The sequence below is a fragment of the Nannospalax galili genome, unplaced genomic scaffold (genome assembly GCF_000622305.1).
Source record: "Nannospalax galili isolate Female #2095 unplaced genomic scaffold, S.galili_v1.0 scaffold188, whole genome shotgun sequence".
NCBI lineage: Eukaryota > Metazoa > Chordata > Mammalia > Rodentia > Spalacidae > Nannospalax > Nannospalax galili.
The window spans coordinates 8,358,412-8,376,979 of record NW_008360325.1 but is presented as its reverse complement, the minus strand read 5'-3'; the positions used below and the strand labels follow the sequence as shown (position 1 = coordinate 8,376,979).

At 47.8% G+C, this 18,568-nt stretch overlaps 1 long non-coding RNA gene across 1 annotated transcript in view; it reads left to right on the top strand.

Annotated features, from left to right (window-relative positions):
* Positions 1-16,287: 16,287 nt before the first annotated feature.
* Positions 16,288-18,568, top strand: part of LOC103727668 — a 59,624-nt gene continuing 57,343 nt past the window's right edge. The window contains exon 1 of the long non-coding RNA XR_606985.1: positions 16,288-16,687. This is a non-coding gene — a long non-coding RNA (uncharacterized LOC103727668). The remainder of the gene's footprint in view (positions 16,688-18,568) is intronic.

The window sequence follows — 18,568 nt, the reverse complement described above, 5'->3', positions numbered from 1 at the left end:
ACCATAAGCTCATATAAACTCTCCCTTCTATAAGTTGCTTTGGTCAGTGTTTATCAAAGCAACAGAAAAGTGACTAACACAGTTGACTAAAAGCATGTACGCATAAGTTCAATGAAAGTAGAAGTTTAAGTGTGGGAACAAAGGGGACAGCTGGTGGACTGTGGTCAGCATACAGCACACAGCTGCAAGAGTGTTTTTAAAAAGACTGTGACATATTCTCCTTTGCTGTCTTGGAAGGACACTAAAGTTGCCCACATTGTGAGGAATCGAGGGAAGCCAAGAACCTGGTAGGAGCTGAAGGCAGCCTATTGCCAACCACAGCAGACAACAGGCAAAGGGTCCAAAGATTTATGTGGACTTGAGCAGAGATTCTTCTCCACTTGAGTCTTGAGATGGGGTAGAGACACCAGCTGACTCCTTGATTGCAGCTTTTTGATGGTGCCCTGGGGCACAGGTCCCAGGAGAGCTCCATTCATATTTTTGATTTTCAGAAACTGTAAGGTCACATATCTTAAGCCATTAACTTTGTAGTAATTTGTTAAATAAGAAATTAGTGACAGAAGGGGCATGCATGATCTCTAAAGTTCTTGGACATATAACTCAGACTTGGGGACCTGATGAAGTGCTCTGATGGGCTCAGCCTGTGTCAGGCATCCCCTTATTAACCACTGAGTCAGGCAGATGAGACTCGGCAGTATAGAAGCTCTCACTGTAGCTAACTGAATTTGAACATCCCCTAGCACAAAAGAAAGTGAGATTACATAAAGGCTAAACAGTAGTTTCCCATTGCAAATGGTCAGCAAAGCAAACATATTTCTTGCCCATATTTTGGAGGCAGAGGTAGGTGAATTAATTGCTGATTAAAATGCAATCATTTATGTGCTGTAAGAGGTATTATTCAAAGAGGGGCTGTTCAGTCAGGAGTTGATACTGAACAGGAGTAATCCAGATGAACAAGGAATACTAAGATGCCTCAGACACAGAAGACACACTGGAAAAGCCCAGGAGCTAGAGAAAGAATGAGGTAATTGGTGGATTTCAAATATTTGTAATATGGTGAGATCACAGCATGGAGTGTGTGGAGAAGTGCCAGGAGGGAGGCTGAGTACATTTATTAGAGTGGGGGTGTAAAAGAGCTTGTATTAGTCAGGCTTCTTGATGACAAATCACAGACTTCACTGTGAGTTAGACACATGCAGTCAGAAACCACATCTGGCACCCAGCACATCACCACACCATCATGGTGGCCAGTGCTCAGTGATCCCAGACCTGATACCAGAAGCTAGCCCAGGGGAATCAGAAGTCTCTGCTGTGTGCCTGATGAAGAGCACCTTCTGGGGTGTTCTGGGGCCCTTTGGCACATCTCACTTCATCACCCACTTCTCTCTGGAGGAATCTGATTGGAAGAAACCAGGTTTCACACTTCTATCTTATCCGAGGGAAGATGGGAAGTTTTGCTGGTACTGTCTTTCATTTCCACCATGTGAATGTGGGAATTGTGTGTGGACACTGTCCATGTGGCGTGGTTGTCTAAAAGGTGACAGCTGATGAGGACAGACCTCATGAGCCAGCCAAGGATTTTACTGTTGTTTGGAGGAACACCACTCAAGGGGCCCAGGGAAAGGAATGACAGGGTGACTTTTATGGTTTGGAAAGATCATTTGGCTTACACAGTAGAGAACAGACAGAGATCAGAGGCCCAGGGGGTGAGATGGAGCCTGTTGAGTCCCTCAAGTAAAGGAGTTTGAGTGTCTAAAATAAAGTTAGAGCATTGGAGATGGAAGGAAGGATACATGTGGGTGAGTGCCAGAAAGCACACGGAGTGCTTTCTCTTAAGAGGACAGAGTACTCAGCACAGTTCTCTGCCCTGCCTGATCCCTCTCTTAGCCCCATTTTAGGATTATTTTTGGTGTGTAGTGTCAAATTTGATTTTTTAAATTCATTTGAAAAAAGAAACAGAACAGGGTGGGCTAAGTAGGGAGCCTAGCTATGGTGTATATGTTTCTTCTTTAACATGGCTTCAACCTTCTACTGAGTACGGATGCTTTTTTCAGATAAACTCCAACATACAGCTGATCAGAGTAGATATTCCAGTGAGTGTGGTGGCCTTCGGTTCATGACTTTACCTCCCTCTCTCTCACCAGTATGTGAGCCCCGAAGAAGCCCTGAGGAACCCTGGGGCTGCATGGTTCAGGAGGTGAAGTATACCCCATTAAACATGTCTTGAGAGTCCACAAAGCAGGTTACATAAGAAAAGGTTAACCACAGTGATGTTTCATGATGGCCTTGCCTTCTTCTGAGAAGGTCAAGGAGTCCACAAGGGAGACAAGAAAGGGAAGACTGGAGTGTCAGCCAAGGGTCCTTGGAGGATGGGGTGGCTGGGGCTGAGCATCCAGGAATAAGAGGATCTGCTGAGGGAGAAACCAGGAGGGAAATCTGGAAGACAGGGAGGTGGGAAGGGTATTTACAGGAACCGGATGGTAGGGTGCTGGGTGGAATCTGGAATGTCCCCATGCTCCAGTTTCTTGGTGGTCACACTAAAAAAATATTTCCTTTTCTTGGCTGCAGACAGGATCTGTGATTTGCTTTTAAGCAATAAAATGCAGCAAAAAGAATAGGATGCCACTTGGGTGACTGTATTATGTAAGACCGAGGTTCCATCTTTCCAACACTCTTTTTATTGCCTTTTTTGACTTGCGCAGTCTGCAAGCTGAAGGGAAGGCCCACATGGCAGGGAGCTGAGAATGGCCAGAAGCCAGCTGAGAAGTGCCTCAATGGGTCCAGCTTCCCTCAAGAAACTTCTCTGTGCCAATGATGACACAAGAAAGAGCCAGAGGTGGACACGAGCCCACTGAATTTTCAGATGGGATCCCAGCCCTGCCTGGCATGCTTGAGAGATTCTGATCAGAAGACCCAACGAGGCTGGACTTCTATAGCTGACACGCAGTAACTGGGAGATAATAATGTGTGTTGGTGAGGCTGAAGAGATGGCTCAGTTGGTTAAGTACAAGCATGAAGATCTCCATTTGATCTTCAGCACACATGCTAAACCCCTCTGTAATCTCAGCCCTGCAGAGGTGAAGACAAACAGATCCTGGGGATAACTGGGCAGCCAGTTTAGCCTGAGTAATGAGCCAGGTTCAGTGAAAGACCATGTCTCAAAAATAAGATGGAGAGAGATTGAAGAAGATACCCAAGATTGATGTCTTGCATTCACACACACAGGCACACATGTGCATGCTTCCACATGTACCCATGAAAATTTACACACAGAAAATGTATGCTGTTTTAAGTTTCTACAAGTTGTGGTTATTTGTTGCCCAGCAAAAACGAACTGGGACATTAGCTTTGGATGTGTTCTGACCTTCCTCCTCTGTGAGTGAGTATACATGTGGCCTACTTATCAGAGTCGGTAAGGGGATTACATTGAACAAGTTATGAAATGCCAGCATTTTGCAAGGTTTACGGCAGGTGTTCAATCAACAGTCACTAGCTGCTGTCATCACTGACTCTGCATAAAGGGGAAACAACCCTAATAGATTTTTACAAGATGTGCATGGTTTTCCACTTCCTGGAGAAATCTTTATGGCCCCGTGAACTTGTTATTACACTCCAGGACAAGGGAAAACAAACAAACTGAACTTTAGTTCTAGATGCTTTACCCCTCCATAGGCTCTGACTATATAAACAGTATTATCTGATCCCACACACAAATGAAATTCCTAGGTCCTGGCTTGGGGCTGGATTTGTGATAGAGGGTAATAAGTTTATCTTTGGTCGGAGAAGAGAAGGGCAGCACTGAGCAGCTAAACTTCAAGCCAGCATTCCCAAGTCAGCATTAATGTGTAGAGCATCGCATCTGCTTTCTCTCTCTTCACGTTCCTCTGCTCTCAAGCGACAGCCCATGGATTCTAGTCACTTTGCAGTTGAAGACTTAAAATGAAAAGGGTAAACAGACTCTTCACTGCATTGCCAGGAAAGCTTGGTCGACCTGACAGATTTTGTCTGTGGGACAGATTTGGTCATATTTGTACTTCTGTTTCTCCTTTCTCTTTTTGTTCTGTCTTCTTCTGAGGCATATTAACTCAGTCTCACCCATAGCTGCCTCCTGCCTCTGTGCTGTCCCACACACACACCAAGAATGCCATCCCCTTCTAAGTTAGTGACACCGTCACAAGAAAATGGGCAAACTGTAAACTCTTGAGTTCTCACTGGCTTCACTTTCACCCACCCTTTCCACTCTATTCAAGCCAAGAGCAGGACTTCACACTTGAAATGTACAAGCTTCTGTGAAATACAGTTAGTGAGGGGTTCTCGGTAGGACTTTGATGACCAGCATGGGCTGGAAGCTGCTGGAGACACACCTTTCTGACAGATGTTTTCTTTCTTACCTTTCTTGGCTGGTGAGCACTACCCGTGTCTGGCCTTTTATGTGGGTGCTGGAGAGCTGAACTCAAGTCTGAGTGTTTACAGGGCAAGCACTTTACCCACTGAGTCATTCCCCAGCTCGGCTTCTGATATGTATTTTTTTTCTTTTTAAAATTTATTTTTATTTTATGTGTATGAGTGTTATTGTTATGTCATGCCTGCATATATGTAAGTGCACCCGTGTCATGTGATGCTCATGGAGGTCAGAAGAGGGTGTCAGAGCCCCTGAAACTGGAGTTACAGATGGCTGTAATGATATTGAAATTTGAACCCGGAACAGCCAGTGCTCTTAACTTACTGAGCCATCTTTCCAGTCCCTGACATATAATTTTCTTTAAAAAACTTTTTACGTTTATTTATTTTATGTGTGTGTGCACTTGTGTGTGCACACTCGTGCTTGGTGGCAAGTGCCTTTACTGACTGAGCCATCTCACCAGCCTCTAACATGTATTCTCAATGACCTCTGAAAGCAGCGCATTCCAATAATATGGTAACAAAGTTCTTGACAGCTTAAACAAATGATTGAGAAAGAAAATAGAAAAGAGATTTAGAAATTTTTTTTTTCTTTATCTGAAAGTAGGTGCAGTGACACAGTGGTCCACCAGTGAGTGAACTCTGAAAGTATGAGCAATTCCACCCAGCGGTTTAGAAGACTCAGTCTTTCAGCTATTTTTTTATTGCTCAGAAATGGAGAAATTATGCGCATTGAAAGTTCTTCCTTTGTGTTTGTTGATTGGTAGAAGGTGTTGAATTTTATTAGTGATAGCCTCTGGGTGATAAGATGTGGATGCATTTTGCTATTACCACTAAATTTATAGCTTCTTGGTAGTTGAAATGTTCCTGTCAGGTTTAGAGTGTGGAGGATGAAAGATGGCCTTGAGCTCTTGAGATTGTGAATTTCATCTCTAAAATGGGAATAATGACACGTACTTCTCACAGTGGGTTTGTGAACCATAGGCTGACAGAGGTGAAAGTGCCTAGCGTGGAATAAAGACTTGATTAAAGCGGTGATGATGAGGTGACAGATGAGAATGATGCTGATGCTAATGATGCCGATGACCACAGCATCCCTCTGAGGGAACCCAGATGAGATGCACTGAGCCTGACTGTGAGCCTCAGTTCTCTTCCCTCAGGGAGACTTCTTTGGAAGTTTTCCAAGACAAGCTATTAATAAATCACCCTAGCAATCCAATATCTCTGGGTCTTAGAGGGTATCCCCTTTCCACAAGCAATCCAGAGCCCTTCTCTCTTTGTCACCCTTAAAGGAATCTAACCTCAGGGTCTCAAAGTGGACCAGCTTTATGCAGAGCCTCTAGCAGGGACAAGCTGGTCTGTGGCTGATTTGTCAGAATAGAAAAGGGCTGTAGCGAAGATCTAGATTGGAAAGACAAGGGGAACTTTGTATTCCTGGTACTCGTCCCTCTTCTGTAACTGTGACTGAGGTGACAGCATGAAGCTCCTAGAAGCCGCAACAGATGGTATGGTCAGCTGGGCACGTGTGACAGAAGGGGTGGGTTTGATGAGCGGGTTCTGATTGCATTTCAGCTCTGTGGCATGCCGTTGTATTATTAATACAGCTCCCCCGTCACTGGAGAGCATTTTCAGATTTTGGAGCAGTTAGCACTTCAGAGGGTTGATTCTGAGAAGAAAGAGGACTGACTGTGTCAGCCTTCACATTTTTAGTAATTTTATGGAAATATCTTTTTTATGGGACAATCTCCCTAGCAGATCTGATTTACTATAGTAATATTAATCCTCGGAATAGAATAATGAGTGTACACAGAGCAATTAATTTCACAATATTTTCCAATCTTACTTTGAGATCCCAAACCCAGCATGATATCTCTGGGCAATCATAAATAAAATGCCCCGGAACGTTTGTTTGTAATTAAGTGGCAACAAGGCTTGTATCCCTTTGCCCCTTGTGCTGTACATTATCACAACAGAAAGAAAAGAACAAGAAACAAATATTACGTGAGAATTTAACACTCTCCAAGCTCTGGCTATGGGAGAGGGTGGGCAGGAAGCAGGCTTAAGGCTGAAGTGTCCTGTGGGGAGGCCACAGGGAGGGAGAAGCTAGATAGAGGTGGCATCCCAGCTTTGAGATTAGACAGTCGCTGTTACAGACAGATGAGAATAGAAAACAGCGGAGTGAGGTGTAGGGAATCTCAGCAAGGCATTGGGAGGTTTTTTTTTTTTTTCACGTTGCTTGGTTTGTGTCTCACCAGTGAATGGCCGTGGTATTCTTTGTGGTCTTATAAAATTCAAACTATGCAGAGAGCAACACGACAGTTTCTCCTAGCTAAGGAGCAAGCCCTAACTTTGGATCAAATAGGATTAGAGCAGAATTAGTGGCCAAAGAATAGATGCATTCAGGTATGAATGAACTCTGATGCCTCACGAAGCCCCCAGGAGCATCCATCTCCCACTGGGGAACCCAGCCAGTGATGACCCAGGAATAAACAGCTCACCATCAACACCTGGAAATAGCCACTGCAAGAAAAATGCAAACTGTAAGGTAGAGTAGCTTTTTCTCATCATTTTACTTTGATGGGGGAGAAGAATGAAATCTCAAATCAATGATGGCTATAGGAAAATCAGTACCTAGCATTCCCCATGGTGTGGATGGGACAGAGCCACTTAGGGAGAGGCAAGCAGGTCTTCAGCATGACAGCAGCAGTGAGTCTAATCAACTTGACTTTTGCCCTGTTGTTCATTGAGGGGCAGTCTTCTTTGCTGGTTGGGAAGTCTTCGCATCGACCTTAGAGTATGGCATGAGGCATTTCTCTTTTGCTCTTGTAACACCATAGTGTTTGCCAGCCTGTCTGAGATGGAGAAATTGAGCCTGTATGATCCAATCTAGCTGAGAAAAGGAAGCCAAGTGGCCGCGGACTTTGCTTTTCTTTAAAGAGGTCATTTTTTATTTCTTCATGATTCCACCTGGAAAGAAAGCAAGTCTCTGCTAACATTACCTTGTGGGAGTCTGCCTTTCTGGACTGATGTGCCTGGCTGTGTGTCTCGTTTGCCTTTGACCCTCCCAGATCATCATCACACTCTATTCAAGCTATCCAGGATCCAGGTGGCCAGGCCCTCAAGGGCAAGTGCTCTGTCCCATGTAGGGTCTGGCAGAGTTTGCTGAATGATGTCCCTAAGCATTCCAACAGAAACCCAACTGACTTCCTGACACCAAATCTAACTCCTTGCAAACACATGAGAACATCCCATGAGCCACCTGGCCATAATGGTGGCCCAGAAATGGTCTGCACAGGGATTAATCAGTGAGCTTACCTGGAGGTGCTCTCTCCTGGGAGAGGGCTGGGTGTAAAGAGATTTCAGCAGCTGCTCAACCTGGAGATCAGCTGAACTCATGCATCATCTATCTTACCATATTAAGCAGGCAGAGAACCCCCATGCTTTCTTTGTTGGGTGTTGGATACTGGTTTGGGAAGCAACAGGCCTGTGATCCCCTGACAGCACTCTGCAAAGGGATTGTTTATCTATAGTTTTGACTACTGGGATGATCAGGTGGCAAGGAAATTTGAGTGTCATTAGGTGCTGACTTTTACACTCTCAAAGGCACTTTGTAGTTCGTTTGAGACCTTTTCAGTCACACCACAGCTTAACAGGGCTTCTGAATGTACCGTAATTTGCCCACTACTGGTCTAAGTACTAAAGTGTTCTTGTTCTGGACTTGGTGGCCTAGATTTGCCTGTAGTGGCCACACAGAAGAGTCCACACAACTCCTGAGGGAAAGCCCCTTGTTCCACCGAAGTTGGTGACACCACATTCTCAGTACTTTTTTTTTTACCTGCTGTCTTGGCTATTTGTAGTGTCCTAATTTCAAGTCTTTCCTGCCTCAGTAGTGGAATCAAGAGGCTATTTTGTTTGATGTGGATGTTGAAAAGGAAGTCTTTACACGTCAACACCTCCTTTCCTACACAAAAGTCGGAGTCTTTGCTTCATCCTCTCCATCCACTCAGGCCCTGTTACTTCCCCAAACTGTTCTATTAGTGTGGGGAACAAACTGCAGTCTGAGTGGACAAGCCCCATCAGTCACTCTGAGTCACTGATGGACAGGAGCTCTGCTCCTCTCCCTGTGGTAGTTCTTCCTCACAAGCTGGAGTGGGGGTAGGGAGCCAGGTACACTCAGGGAGGTGAGCTGGAAAGGGCCATACCAGATCAGCCAGGAGGAAGCCCAGCTTCAAGCCATGGTCCCTGTCAAGGATGGGCTCTGAGACTGAGGCGTCGTCCCTCCCAACTGCATTTTGTGTTAGAAACCAGCACGTGGGGAAGGGGAAGGCTTTGACAGCTGTGAGCACTGGTGAAGGAGATACTGATCTTGCAATTATGTTTTTAATTGACAAGTGGTCATTGCATACATGTATCAGGCCCAGGGTGCATTATGAAAATAACCTGATCAGGTATTTAGCATATTCAAAAACATTCAAAATTCTCTTTCCTGACTTGCATATTCAAAAGGCTGAGGCAGGAGGATCAGGTGTTCTAGACCATCCTGGGCTACATTCAGAGACCCTGTCACAAACAGAAGCTTCTCCTCTGGATATTTTTAAATATTAAACACAATGTTGTTAAGTGTGGCCACTTGACTGTGTGATAGAATCCCAGCAATCACTCTGTCTGGCTGTAGCTGAACCCTTGGGCCATCCTCTGCCAGTCCTCCCCTGCCCCTGACTCTCTGCTGCATACGCTTCTGTCTACAGTCTGCTTCAATGAGATCAACGACTTTTGATGCTGGGAGTAAGATCAGGAATGTTTGACAGTGTTCGGCTTTCTATGTGTGATGGCGAATCTTGGTTGTCAACTTGACTGGGTCTGGAATGGACTCAAAGGCAGGCTGTGGACACTCTTGTGAGGGACTTTCCTGATCAGATTATTTGAAGTGGGAGGAGCCATGTTAAATGTGGGTGGCACCTTCCAGTGGCAGCCCAGATAAAGGAGAGGGGAGGAGGTTGTTTGCTTTTCGCCTGTTCGCCTTCACTCATGCTGATGAGGTTATCTACTTTGTTGCTATCTACTTTGTTGCTGCTGCTATTGTATTCTGTCAATGATATTAGGACGAAGCTTAAGGCTTTCAACACGAGCTGAAGCCCAGTGACTCTCCAGGAATCTTCTGATCCTTTAGCACTGGATAAAGGAGCCTTATAGACTGAGTGGCTCTACACCTTTCTGGTGTGAGACACCATTGGACCACCTGGACCATATGGCTTAAGCCAATCCAATAAATGTCCTTAATATTTGTTCATTCTATTGGCTCAGTTCCTCCAGAGAACCCTGACCAATACACTGTGTCTGGCTTATTTCACTAAACAAATGTCCAGACTCGAGGTTAGCATGAATGGCAGGATTTCATTCTTCTTTTTAAAAAATATTTTATTTATCATTTTTATTTTATGTGTATGAGTGTTATGCCTGCATGTATGTAGGTGCAACCGTGTCCTGCAATGCCCGAGGAAGACAGAAGAAGCTGTTGGATCCCCTGGAACTGGAGTTACAGACAGTTGTTAGCTGCCATGTGGTGCTGGGATTCAAACCCGGGTCTTCTGTAAGAATAGTCAGTGTTCTTAACTGCTAAGCCATCTCTCCAGCCCCAGGATTTCATTCTTCATATAGCTGAATAGTATTCCATTTTGCACATATACTACACTTCATCTAATTTGCTGTGGAACACTTAGATTGATTCTGTAACTTGGCTGTTGTGAATAGTGTTTCCAGGAATGTAGGCATGCAGATCTCATCGATGTATTGAGTTCATGGGCTGGGGAGATAGCTCAGTTGGTAAAGTGCTTGCCATGAAAGCATGAGGACCTGAGCTCAGATCCCCAGCACCCACATATAAACTAGGTGTGGTGGCACAGGCCTGTAACTCCACCCTGGGGTTTGGGAGACGGAGACAGGCAGATCTCTGAAGCTCATTGTTCAGCCATTCTAGATACTCTGTCTCTGAACACAAAGGGGAAATAATTGAGGCAGTCACCTGACATTGACCTCTGGCTTCTACACATAGGCACACACACATACACACACACACACACACACATGCATGGACACATGTACATACCCACATGAATACACCCACATGAACATATACATACCACACACACATGCATGGACAACATGTACATACCTACATGAACATATGCACATTAACATATACAGACCAGACATACATAACACTCACACAGACACACATGCATGGACACATGTATATACTCACATGAACATATACATACTACACACACCTTTTCTTTTCTCTCTAACACACATACTCACATACACTGAGTTCATTTCTTTTGGACACACACCCAGGAATGGGATTGCTGGATCATATATGGTAGTTCTATTTTCAGTGGCCAAAATACCTGAATAGACATTTCTTAAAAGAAGACCTAGGAATAGGTATCAGGTGTGCAGAATGTTCAACATAACAAATGATCACAGAAATGCAAACAAAACCATCATCACCTCACACCAGTTAGAAAAGCCATTACCCAAGACAAATGGTGGTCAGGAGACCTGAGGAAGACATCCACACAGTGTTGGTAAATGAACACTGTCCTCATGGGAACAAGAGCAAAGTGTTTCAAAACAAAAAGATATAATGAGGGCTGGAGAGATGGCTCAGTGGTTAAGAACTGGAGTTTAGTTTCCAGTACCCACATGGCAGCTAACAACTGTTTGTAACTCCAGTCCCATGGTCTTCTTCTGGCCCCTGTGGGCATTGCAAGACACAGGTGCACTTACATGCATGCAGACAATTTAAAACAACAAAAAAACCCAAAAGAGATGATGATTTTAAAAAATATTTTATTTTTAATTATGTGCATATGGGTGTGTGTTCACATGGGTATGTGCACATATAGGTGCCCATGGAGGCCAGAAGAGGGCATCATATCCCCTGGAGCTGCAGTTACAGACAGTTGTGAGTCACCCACAGCTGGGTGCTGGGAAACTAGACTCAGGTTCTCTGGAGGAGCAGTATGTGCTTTTAACTACTAGGTCATCTCTCCAGCACATGGAGATAATGATGATTACTGTTATTTATTATTTTTTCTATGTATGAGAGTTTTGCCTGCAGGTATGTAAGTACACTCATGTTGTGCAATGCCTGTGGGGGCCAGAAGAAGGTGTTGGCTCGCCTACAGATAGTTGGGACCACGTGGGAGCTGGGAACAGAACCCAGGGCCTCTGCAAGAGCAGCTAGTGTTCTTAAGTGCTGAACCATCTCTCCAGTCCTGGAGATAATAACTTTTTTTTTTTTTTTGGCCTTTTTGAGACAGGGTCTCCCTGTAGCCCCAGCTGTCCTGGAACTTACTATGTAGACCTGGCTGGCCTTGAACTCACAGAGATCCATCTGCCTCTGCCTCCCGAGTGCTGGGATTAAAGGCATGAGCCACCACACGCCCGGCTGAGATAATAACTTTTAAAAGGAGAGATGTGTCCAGCTTCTCCTGGGCAATTTCATTCATTTTTGTTTTTTTTTTTTTTTGTTGCTGATTTTTTTTTTTTTTGAGACAGAATCTTGCCGTGTGGCCCAGGTAAGCCTTGAATTCATGATCCTCCTGCCTCAGCCACTCAAGTACTGGGATTATGGGTATGCACCACCACCCCTGGGCCATTTCTAAGGACCTTTTCTTCCCTCTTGGATTCCACTCCCCTCACCCGCACATCATACACATCTGGCTGAACTTCATAGTTCATAATTTTCCTTCTCTTAGAGTTCATGGCTAGGCTCCACTTCTCCCTATTTCTCAGTATTGGAAGGGCTCCATGATTCACCACCTTGCCTGCAAGCGAAGGGCTATTCCTGAGCTTGGGACATCTCCCTTTCTCTGGGCTGACTGCCATCATCTCTCAAGAATTCTCTTAGACATTTCCTCTTCCAGGAAGCTTTCATCAGACCTAAGAGAGGGCCCCTACTGACTCTATGGATCTGATCCCGGGTCTGGTCATACCATCCTGCTGACTGGCATCTCTCCTCTGTAGAGCGCACACCCAAGGACATCATCTAGAAGATGTTCACTGTTGAACATCTGGCTTCGGCAGAAGGCGAGTGTTCCATAAACACTCATTAATTAAATGCACGAGTGCACCAATGAAGGGAGGGGTGGAGTACAAAATAGGTTAATGCCTGTGAGATGCTGAGTATAGGTGAATACAGTGTAAGCTTCTCATAATGTGCTCTTACAGGCTATCAAGTCCTATCCTGCTCATGGATGTAGTGCACTGTGTGCCTCATAGGGTCCCTGCAAGGTGAGTGAGGGGGAGGTGCCCCTCTGGAGCACAGCCACAGCTGTCTTTCCCCAAGCCATGCTCCATAGATGAGGCTCAGCAGATGGCCTTGACTGCTCTTTCAGTAACAGGGGCTGTAGACTCTCCCAGATCCCTGAAGTTCTCAGGAGCAGGGTGGTCCCTTCCAGGGCTCCCGAACATTTCCCTCTCTTGACTTGTGCTTTCTTATCTGCCCAACTGATTGCTTTCGGCATTTCAGATCCATATTCCTCCCCGTTGGCCTGTTCCTTCTCCACTAACCTGACACTTGCTTACCCTGGACATCCAACTCACCTCCTCTGTGTATCCAGCTAAAGTTCCTGCAGTTGTTTTCTTCTACGCCTCCTGGTACCTAGTAATATCTATAACATAGAATGTGTTGATTCAAAGCAACAGTGAGGGGCTGATGGTGATAATTATAGCTATTGAGAGCTTCCTCTGTTCCAGGGACTCTGCTGGAAATCCTACACATTTCACTGGGAACCCTTGGTGTCAAGAGGGTTCTATCTACAGCTTATATTGTCTCTATTGTCATTTAGCCTGGCAGACAGTACAGAACAGGCATTGGGAACTTGGGCTTTAGGACTAGGGTCACTAATGTACAGCTACCCAAGCCTGTCCTTTAATAGATTCCAGACTTCAAGACACAGACTTTTTGAGCTTCCCTGTTTTAACAAAAGATAGGGCTTGGTGAGAGATTACTCTGCAGGGTTTGGTGAGAGGCTAAGATGAACTCTCCTAGGTAAAGTGCTCATTATCTGGACTTCCTGGCCTGGGGTAAGTCTTTTATAAATGCCCCCCTTGAACCTTGGAAGACAGATGGTTTATGTAGCTCATCTTTGTATCCGTATTGCCTAACACTTTGCTTGACTTGGGTGGAGACTCCTTGCAAGTCCAAGGAGGTATTCCTCCCCTGCATTGTGATGGACAGTCCCTGCGTGGCCTTCAGGCTTCCTGGCCTTCTTTCACCCTGGATGCCTGTGCACTCTTCTATTACTAGAGCTGTGAAGAATGAGAGTACAGTGTTGGGTAAGTCCTGCTCCCTCTTCCACACACTGTGCCCACATGGGATGAAGGTGCTAACCCTTTGCTGTGAGACTGAAAACCAACTGAGAGGCTCATGCTACCAAGTCATTTCCCACCAGCTCTTGGTCATCTGGAATAGTGGAGTTTGTAGATGGTTGTGTGTGGAATACACACTCTGAGACTTTGTGTATTATAAGCACTGGGATCCCTGAGCCAAGGAGATGTCAAACTGTCCCTGCAAGTGGAAAGCTAGTGCCAAGGAAAGCCAGTTGTCAACCTGCCACCACCCATAAAAACTGGAGACAAACTCTGAGGTCCTGAGCCCAGTTTTGCTGGGAAATTTCAGAATACAACTGTTGCTCAGGGGCCAGGATGGGCAGTCGTTTTCTCTAGAAAAAGTGTTGTTTGAGGGCCCTGGTTTCTTAAGACAGCAGTTTCTGTTTGGAAACGTCAATAGGGGTTCAACATCAAAAATAGATAAATGAGGGGCTGGAGAGATAGCTCAGCAGATAAGAGCACTGTCCGCTCTTGCAGACAACCTAGGTTGGGTTCCAAGCACCGACAGTCCATAACTCCAGTTCCAGGGGATCTGACACCCTCTTCTGTCCTCTGTGGGCATGACACAGCATGGGTGCACTTATATACATGCAGACAATACACTAATGCACATAAAATAAAAAAGAATGAAAGAATGGGGAGACTGTCCTGTTTCCTCCCCACCATCAAACCCCCCTCAGCTCCCTCTCCTCCCTGTTCTGCTGAGATACAGGACTGGGATGTGGGGGTCCTGGGCAGGTGTGATTCACCTTCTCTGTAAAGTCTGTCCTCTGCCTCTCCACATTCTCACCAGACAGAAGGGAACCACAGCTTTGGGTTCATCCTGTGCAGGAGGTGGTGTGTGTTCCTATTCTGTAGCAGGGATAGGAGGAAGGAACAGTTATCTCTGTGGGTGGGCAGGTCTTCTGAGACACTGTGATGTCCTTATGCCCAGCTGCTCTCATGGGGGACTGTGAGAATCTGACCAGAGGGCCTGTGTTGTACTTCTGAGGCACCTACTGGGCTTAGGGAAGTTGCCCCCTTATCTACAGAGGCAGTAGTCCCTGCCTGTGCTGACAAGAAACACTTTCTGGAGCACTGGGCTGTATTTTGGACAAGTTTTGGAAAATCAGTATCCAGGTTGTACCCTTCCACAAAATGCATGTTCACACTGATGGTGTGCCTTAGGGACCAGTGCTTAGCCAATGGCCTTTGAAAACAAATACTTCATTTTACTGAGGATGTTATTTTAAAACGCCCTATGAGCTGCAAATAATTGGACACACTTGGGTTTGAAGCCCAGTCGGCAGACCTGAGGGGCCTCGAGTGTAGGAAGAGGAAGGCACCCAGAGGCAGGTTATGGGGGGGAGGGCAACGCCCGCCCTCAACTGGCCTTGGGGTAGGTTGGCAAGGCTCACTGGGCGGGGGACTGAGTAGTGTCTGGACTCACAAAAAAGCTGCCACTAACGGCGAGGTAGGAGGATCTCAAAATAGGGAGCAGAGCGACCTGAGCTTCCATGATGAGGATAGCGCAGGAGCAAAATGCCCAGGAAGGAGGGAGGGAGGACAGGAAAGGGGAGGCGCCTCTCTCACCCACGTTCCAGGGTCCCCAAGTACGCCACCTGGGTGGGAGCATGTCACACACACTCACGCGCCCACAGCCACATCGCCGCTCTCCCTCAGGGCCCTGGCTCATCTCTGCAAGCCTATGGGCATCAGGCCTCCACCGGCCACGTCGCCGCCACCTGCTGCTGTACCCCCAGAGCTGGGGAACGTGCATCTCAGTGCCTGCATCCATCTACCTTCACCCACGCACTGGTGCCTTATCCTCTAGGGCCAGGCTAAGGCCACATACATATTCCCTGGCCCCCTCCCCAGCAGCATCGTGGAGGCGGAGGGAGGAGCTCCGCTCATGGACAGAGGCCTTCCCCTTCCCGCCCGCTCCCCCCACCCCCCACCCAGGGGTTCTCCCCTCCCCTCCCTTTTCTGTCCCTCCCCTCGGCTACCGCAGCCCAGTTCGTCGTTCGCGTCAGCGTGGGCTCCCTGGAGCGAGTAGCTAGGTAACAGGGCTGGCTCCTCCGCAGACCCCGGCCAGGGAAGCCCGCGCGCATCATCAGCAACTGCGCCGCGGGCGGGGGGCGCATAGATCCTCCCCCATCCGGGCCTGCAGACCCCCGGCTGGCTCGCGGTCCCCTCTCAGGATGCCATAAGGGTGCCGATCGCCGCCGCCGAACTGCCCCTCCCCTGCTGGGACCCCGACGCCGCCCGTTCATCCTCCCCAGCTGGTGCGCCCGACAGCCCGCGCAGCCGGGTTGCGGTGGCCACCGGTGAGCTGCGATCTGGGGTTTGGGCCGGGGCTCGGGAGGGGGTGGGGACCACATAACAAGCAGGGCCGCTTGGTGGCCGGCAGACCCGCCATGTGCTAAAGTTTCTGGGGCTCCGCAGCCCAGGGCTCGCAGCGCGGGGCGTAGAGGCGCGGTGGGTGGGGCGCACTGTGCAGCCCGCCCCCGGCCCCGGCGGAGCGCAGCTCTACGCGCTCTCACGCTCTCTTTTTCTCCTTCTTTCCTCCGCGCTGCCTCCGGGTGAGATCTTCCCGCCGAGTCTGGGAGCGGGGCATGAGGAGCCACCGGGTATCGCCTGGAAACGACCCAACTGCGCTCACACCTTGCCAGCGGCTGACGGGGACATGAGCAGCACACTCGGGGTTCGGCGCCCGGCGGTCAGCCTCAGCCGGCGGCGGCCAGTGGGTCCACACTGCCCAGGAGAATGAGGCAGGAACCCGGCGCCACCTCTTTCTCGTCCTCCTCCTCTTCGCCTTCCTCTGGCTCCGGCGCCCCGGGCCCGGGTCGGGTTGTGGCTCTGCTGCATGCCCTGCGCGCCCCCCACCTGCCTCCGGATGCTCTTCTCGGTAAGACAGGCCCTTCAATCGGGAACAAAGCCCCTTCGCAGAGCTCGGGTGCCGTCTTCGAGCCCCCTCTCTGGCCATCACCCAGCGTTTGTAGTCAGTCCCTAAATTCCGTTTGGAGGCTGAACTCCCAAGGCACGGTTAAGACCCGATGCTTTCCTGGGCTATCTGAGACACAGCAAGGGGCTCGGCACGCAGGCAGATTAGGCAGGAGATTTCTTTGGTCTCCATAACCATCTATGTATGCACCCTGGGATCAGATTGCTCACTTTGGAGACTACTGATGTTTGATGGCTGTCCAGGCTGTCCAGGGCAGTGTATCTCCAAACCACTCCAGGAAGTAGGATTCCCTTGGTTCTTCTCCTTGGTTCAGGTGAGGAAACTGAGGCCCAGGGAGGTTGAATGTGTTAATCAAGGTCACAAGGGTGGAGCTGGAGACTAGGGTTAGAAACCAAGGTGCTCTCCATCAAACTGACCTCTTGTCACAAACACACCTGCCTCATTTCTCCACTAGCTGCTTCCATCGCAAAAGCCATTGCATGTGTGTGAAAATACTCCTTCCAGTGACGTTGAAATGGAATTTCTGGTAGTGTGTATTTTCATCCACTCCCCCATCTAATGGTGCCAAACCTAATGCCTAATGTGTGCTGTAACTGTGAACCCACTTCTCTGAGTTCGGGTGGAGGACAATATGTTTTTCTGATGCTTTCTTTCCCTGGCTCTGTTTTCCAGGCCTCTTGATGGATAGAGAGAGATATCATCAGTCCCTCCCATGGGTGTCCCTTATGTGCTGTATGCCCCAAGGCAAGCTCAACCTCACAATGGCTTCCTCAGCCTTTCCCTGGGAAAGACCCATCAGGACCACCTGGGCTGGTTGTATAAGTCTTGGAGAATGCTATTTTACAGGAGATGGGGGGGGGCTGACCCCAGATGACCATCCTGTAGGGGGGCCACCCAGGTCCCATCTTAGAGTTACCATCTCTCTGTATTAGCAGAAGTTCACACTTCTTAACCCAGAGGGAGAGGGAAGAGGCATTGATACAGATGTGAGGCCCTTTGCTTGTTCTGATTCCCAAATTTGCAGCTGGTGACTATTTGCTTAAATGTGTGATCCTAACCAGGCAGGCCGTGGGGAATCATATGGTCCTGCTCTGAGCTGGAGTGTTAAGGGGCTGAGTGTTGAGCTCACCTGTCTGTGTCCCAAAAGTGATAGTGTTGGTTCAGGGGAAGACCCTTAGCCACAGGGTCCTCAGTTTCCCTGTTAGTAAAAGAAATAGAGCTGGACCGAGTAATGTCTCTGTTCCCTCCTAGCTACAGGGTTCTGTGAGTGAGAGAACTGGTGGAGTATAGGCTGAGCTGGGCTGTGGGAGCCCATCAGTCACAGGCCTGTGGACTAAGAGGTCTGTACTAAATAAATAGGTTGTTGATTTCCAAGAAGAGGGTTTGGTACTGAAGGCGCTTCAAGAGTCAGGTTCAGCTAAAGGAGGCGATGCCTGTGTTAGGCTATTGTGGATTATTTATTGGGCAAACACATGGCAGCTATAAAATGTCCCAAGGTACCAGATCGGGGTCAAGAGATAGGTTAGACATTCCAGTTGGAGAGATAACATTGGTGCCTAAGAATTGATAAAATATAGTGTACCATCTAGATGCTCAGCAGCCTAGGAGGCCACATGGCCAACAAGCTGCCCCTCTAAAAAGAGTCCTTACATTGCATAAATGAAACCCAGAATAAACAGTTAAAGTGTGCAAGTACAGTGGTGGTATGACCTCCTGCCCCTGCTGTGTTGATTATGTTAGTGACAGGCGAAGCCCAATGAGTGTACATTCAGAGAGGCGGTGATGACAAAGGTAGGCAGCAAGGGGGTTCAAAGCCCGACTTCA